This window comes from Elgaria multicarinata, chromosome 2 (genome assembly GCF_023053635.1).
Source record: "Elgaria multicarinata webbii isolate HBS135686 ecotype San Diego chromosome 2, rElgMul1.1.pri, whole genome shotgun sequence".
NCBI classification, from domain to species: Eukaryota; Metazoa; Chordata; class Lepidosauria; order Squamata; family Anguidae; genus Elgaria; species Elgaria multicarinata.
Genome location: NC_086172.1, coordinates 29,667,523 through 29,673,522, shown reverse-complemented (window position 1 = coordinate 29,673,522; position 6,000 = coordinate 29,667,523).

Below are 6,000 nucleotides of genomic sequence, written 5' to 3'. Positions count from 1 at the left end.
GTTGTGTTTGGGGAGCCTGCCGCCTTTAGTCACAGAGGGCTTTGAAAGGCCTCTCCCCCTAGGAACTGCAGGGGGGAGGGACACTGCTTACCCCTACTTTAGGGACTCACCAGTTCCTTTGAGACATGAGCAGTCATAATTTCACACACACCCCTCACCTCACGTCAGACTTTGCATGCCTAACAACCAACATGCCTCACACTAAGGAGAGAGGCAAAGGAAAAAATAAAATATAATGAATATGGCCATATAGCTGTGATCACCACCCTGCACAACAACTTTGTTTACATTTCCACCATTTGGTGGGCAGTTTCTCAGTTGTTCAGTATTTCTCATAACATAGCTGGCCAATGAGGAAGGACTACTAGTAAAAAGAGAAAAGGTTCCAAGATGCACCTGGCTTTTATAGTGCTTACTTCTGTTTTGGAATTAAATAATTACCTACCAGGCCTCAAAGTAAGTAAGTTGTCGGGGTAATCACTGAAATTAAGCGTGCTGTAAAATACAGACTCACAGTGATAGCAGAGTATACAGCGGCTCTTAACTATGAACACAGCAAAGACTAAAAATATAAGGCAGAGATTTTTGTTTGTAGGGTACAAAAATAAATACTTTACTGACAGAAAATAATTAGTTATGGCAAAACAATGTACAATTCAATACTCACACATGGTCACATGATATACAGCTTACAACAGGGTTCACAGCAACAAGAGTGATGATTTAATCTGGTTACTGTGATTCCAAACACTCTTTATATACACTTCTCAGTACAAATGATGCAATACATAATTGGCACTAATAGAAAAATTAACACTATGTCATAGTCCAATTATTCAATCAAGCCCATCTGCAAAGTTGACCTTTCAGTGATTGTCTTTTGCTGACTCCACACTATCCAGGATTTGCAGAACTGTCCAGAAATATGGAAAAGGAAAAACAGAGTCCAGTCCAGGACTCAACATAAGTGTGTGTGTGTGTGTGTGTGTGTGTGTGTGTGTGTGTGTGTGTGTCCCAGTGACTGGCCGAGCTTGCCAAAAAATTGTTCCTGATATTGAATTCAATGCAAAATTCCATTTCTTACCTTAACCCAGCTACTTCATTTTATTTATTTAAAAAAAAAACTTAACAACTCTAGTTAAAGTTAATTTTCCAAAATAATCTTTGAAGTGTTAGAAACACTACCATATTAAAAGTTGTCTATGCTGATGACTTCTTTTCTCACTGAATTTATGGCCTTCTGGCTTTATGTGGCCATTCAGTGACCATCTGCCAGTGATGGCTTTTGGCTATGCACATCCATTGCATTGATTATCACACACACACACACACACACACAATATATATATGAAGAATCATAAACTGAATGTGCCGATTATCATTCTGACTGGAGAGGAGGGGGAGGCCCTTTGTCGTGCAAAATTGTTTGTGATTTATTAAAGTAGCCATTTCAAAAAGGATAATGAAAGGTGACGTCATTGTGTAGAGGGCCCTTTGTAGATACATTACAACCCATAATCTGCAGGTTTTTAAATGCATGATAACTCTTTTCTAAAGATTCATCGGCTGAGCCAAAGACATATTGTGCCAGCACAAAAGAGCTTTGAACAAGGTATATCAAGAGCTGTATTAGAGCGGTGTCACAAAACCTGGCATCCTTCAAATATTGAATAAAAACTAAGCCTACTCCAGCATCACAGGCAGATACCATTCTGTGGATTTTGAGACTCAAAGCGCAAATGTGACAAACTGTTCAATTGCATTGATTTTAAGGATGCGTGAAAAAGTCTATAACCAGTCTATCTCCCTTTCTCATATATTCACTAGTAAACCTATTTTGTCCCATTTCTGCAATAATCTGAGATATATATATATATCACAAAAAATTCATTTAAATATATATTTTAAAACATACTTTCCTTCACAACCTGATTTTCTATAGGTAGGTTACAGGTAGGTAACAGATGCTGGATATAATGGTCTTACTGGAGGGGTTGGCCATTAGACAGGCATATGCATTATTTCAGATGTGAAACACACTCTTCTCTCCATCACCATTTCATGCTTTACAATTGCTTCTACATGTCTGAATAATAATAATAATAATAATAATAATAATAATAATAATAATAGTAATAATAATTTTTTACCTGCCTCTCCTTTTGGATCAAGACAGGGAAAAACATTAAATACAATAATACAGTATAAATCAAATGCATAAAACTGATTAAAAGAGCATATAAAACCAATACAATATTAAAATAACAATCAGGACATCTTAAAATGCTTAGGTTTAAAATTCATCTGGGTAGGCTTGCCGGAAGGGACTAGTCTTTATAGCTGTCTTAAACTCAGTGTTAAGCTGACGAATCTCCTCTGGCAGGCCGTTTCACAAACTGGGAGCGGCAGAAGAAAAGGTCCTCTGGGTAACAGCCTAGTTTTGGCTGACTGAAATAAGTTCTCCCCAGAGGACCTGAGTGTGCAGGGCAGATCATACGGGGGAATGCGATCCTGCAGGTGACCTAGACCCAAATCATGAACAAACAAAAAATGTTTCCCAACCCTGATAAAAGAAAGAAATCCTCTGAGCATGTGCAGTTTCACATTTAAAACTCACTTAAATCACAGCACCATCATGACTACAGGAATTCTAGGGAGTTTGCTAGTCCAGATGCTGACCTGTTTGTGGCTGCACCCATCATCTGCTGTTCACCCAAAGTCATGGGGGAGGGGGTTGGAGCTGCGGGGCCCTGGATCTCAGCCCTAAGGTCCAGTCCTAGCTGAATAACTGCTTTTCTAAATGCCTTTTGATACTTTTTTGAACCAAGAGTGACACCTAAGGGTTATCCCAGGAAAATGGAGGGATCATCCCTGCCTGCTCCCGGGATCCCCTGTGTGGCATTTGGATGCACAGGAACGATCCCGGGACTATCCCGGGATATAGGGGTGGTGTAGACATGCCCTATGATATTCAGAGAAGTGTGAAATCCAGAGGATAGCTAAGTTCCAATCCACAAATTCTTTGAGCATTCCTCAAGCATCCCTAGTTGATTTCACATTTAAAAACTGGATGAAAAAAATATTGTTTATACCCAAAACTGGGGGCTGTCCCACGAAGGGAGGTGCGATAACTTTCCCCTATGGAAAGGAGATAGTGAAGGCAAATCTTGCTGTTTATTCTTCATATCGATCAGCTAGACCTTAGCTAGACCAAAGGTTTATCCCAGGATCATCCCGGGGTAATCCCTGCCTGCTCCCAGGATCCCCTGTGTGTCATTTACACGAACAGGGATGACCCTGGGACGATCCCGGGATAAACCTTAGGTCTAGCTAAGGCCCGGCCCTCATTCGGAGAGAATGCTGGGATCATGCAGCGTGGATCTGTGCACAGCAAACACAAAAGGGGGGGATTATTTGGGGGAGGAAAGATCCCTCCTTTCACCCATAGTCCTCATGGTGGCTTACAACATTTTAAATGGTTGCCATAAAATAAGGCAATTATTAAAAGCCCAGGAAACCACAGCCATAGAACACACTCAATGGCTGGGTTTTGCCCCACCAGCGTGCTGTGCGGCATTGATGGTGTCCACATACCATGTGGGGATGCTGCTGTTAGGAGAGTGGGACCTGACATGGCTGTTTAAGCCATCACTGCTTGGTCCCCAGAGCAGTTCCTTCCTAGCTATTCCAGTTAACAGAGAAATCTGGAATTTAGGAATATTATCTGGAACGTACTGGGGAACACAACCAGGGGAAGGGGGGATGGAATGTTATGGCACTCATTTCCTACTTGTGGGCTTCCCATAAGGCATCCAGTTGGCAACTGTGTGAACAGAACACTGGACTAGATGGACCCTTGCTCTAATCCAGCATGGCTCTTTTTATCGTCTTAGGTCCAACACTCTGCCACTGACAGCCAGCCAATTCCAAAGTAGTGGTGAAGCAGGAACTAGCCACAGCATAGGATACTATACCAAATCCATATTCCCTAAATAATGTGTCTGTTAAGGGCAAGGCTTGTGCCTTTGAGAAGCACATACGGCAATTAGCCCTGTCTCTGCTCCACTGAATTGGCTGCAGTGTAGGGAGGGAAACTCCTAATATACTGACATCCTGTCCAGCTTCAGAATTTCATAAGAACATCAGAAGAGCCCTGCTGGATCAGGCCAAGGGTCCATCTAGTCCAGCACTCTGTTCACATAATGGCCAACCAGCTGTCGACCAGGGACCAACAAAGCAGGACATGGTGCAACAGCACCCTCCCACCCATGTTTCCCAGCTACTGGTACACAGAGGCTTATTGGCTCAGATACTGGAGGTAGCACATAAACATCAGGGCTAGTAAGCCATTGGTAGCCTTCTCCTTCAGGAGTTTATCCAACCCCTTTTAAAGCCATCCAAATTGGTGGACATCCCTACATCGTGTGGTAGTGAATTCCATAACCCAACTATGCACTGTGAGAAGAAATACTTTCTTTTATTTGTCCTGAGTCTCCCACCAATCAGCTTCATGAGAGGAGCCCGGGTTCTAGTATTTTGAGAGAGGGAGAAAAATGTCTCCCTATCCACATTCTCCACACCAGGCATAATGCTGTACTAGTGTTACACACTATGGAGGATTAAGGAGCAGATGGTGGGGAGGGGGTCTGCGTTTGATCCAGCCATGTGTCTCCACCCTCTAACATCTACTTCTGGCCTCAAATCCACTATTCAGTCTTAAAGCACTGTAAACTGGAGCATATTAATCTTTTTGCTAGGATTAATTAGCATGATTTAGGAATATTATCTGAATGAATGCCAAGCTTAAAAACCTAAATCCCTCTCCCTTCCTTCCTCCTCCTCCCTCCTCCCATCCATCTTTCTCTCTCTCTCTCTCTCTCTCTCTCTCAAAAGTTGGCAAGTACTAATAGCTAGTTTGTGCTGAGAGATACTTCAGTTGCTAATGGACAGATGTGTGTTTCTCTTCTAAGTAGTTATGAGCTTCTTGCAGCTGACCCCCCGAAAATGGAAGCACATTTCTGCATCCTCATTTCATGTGCAAACTTTAAAAATAGAAATACTGAGTTTTCATTGGGGGAACTCAAATGAGACTTAACATTCTAGAAGTATTCCTCTGATCTACTCTTTCTCTCTCTCTCTTTCTCTCTCTCTCTTGCACTTCACCCAACACCTACACACAGCTCTCTAATACTGCAGTGATAGAAGAAATGTAACGCCATCATCAGCTCAGGGTTTACAAAACCATGAGTCGAACCCTCCCACCTAGTGACTTCCTTGTTAAAAGTGCTTTAGTTTACTTTATTTGCAATTTCCGACCGTCCTACCCTGAACCATTATTTCTTGCAGTATTTATTATTCCTGCAGTTGTCATTCTGTCACCGTGCACATGGCATTTCACAGACTAACACATGTGTGTTCTCTGTTGAATCTTGATTCAGGCTCCACAAAGTAGGTCACTTAATAGGGTCATTAACAAGGTTGTATACAACAAGCTGACAGAGCTTGCAGCAGAGTTCCTCTACTTCAAGGGTGGGGGACCTCATGCATGGAGGCCAAATGTGGCTCTCCTGGGGTCCCAATCCCTCTCTCCAAGGTTCTCCAGATGGCCACGCCCCTTCCCTGGCTCCACTCCCTTTCTCCAAGCCATCAGCTAGTTCCTGGACTTGGTGCATTCCCCCACCACCACCACCACCACATTTGAAAAATTACAAGTGTGTCTCCTAAGGCTTTAGTGATTGGCAGTAGGAGCTTTAAGCTACAATAGGCTGAGATGGGGTTTTTTTTTTTTGTACTTTTGGTCCCACCCCTTTTGCCTTTTAGCCCCACCCTCTTTGCCTTCAGCACCACCCGCCACAAGATTATGTCCCTCAAGGGCGTCTCTAAAATAGAATTCAGCTCTGGGGCTGAGAAAAAGATAAAGTTCCACACCCTTGCTCTATCTCATCTATTGGAAGAGAGGGAGAGGAGGAACAGGAGATGGATGTGAACAAAGGACTCAGG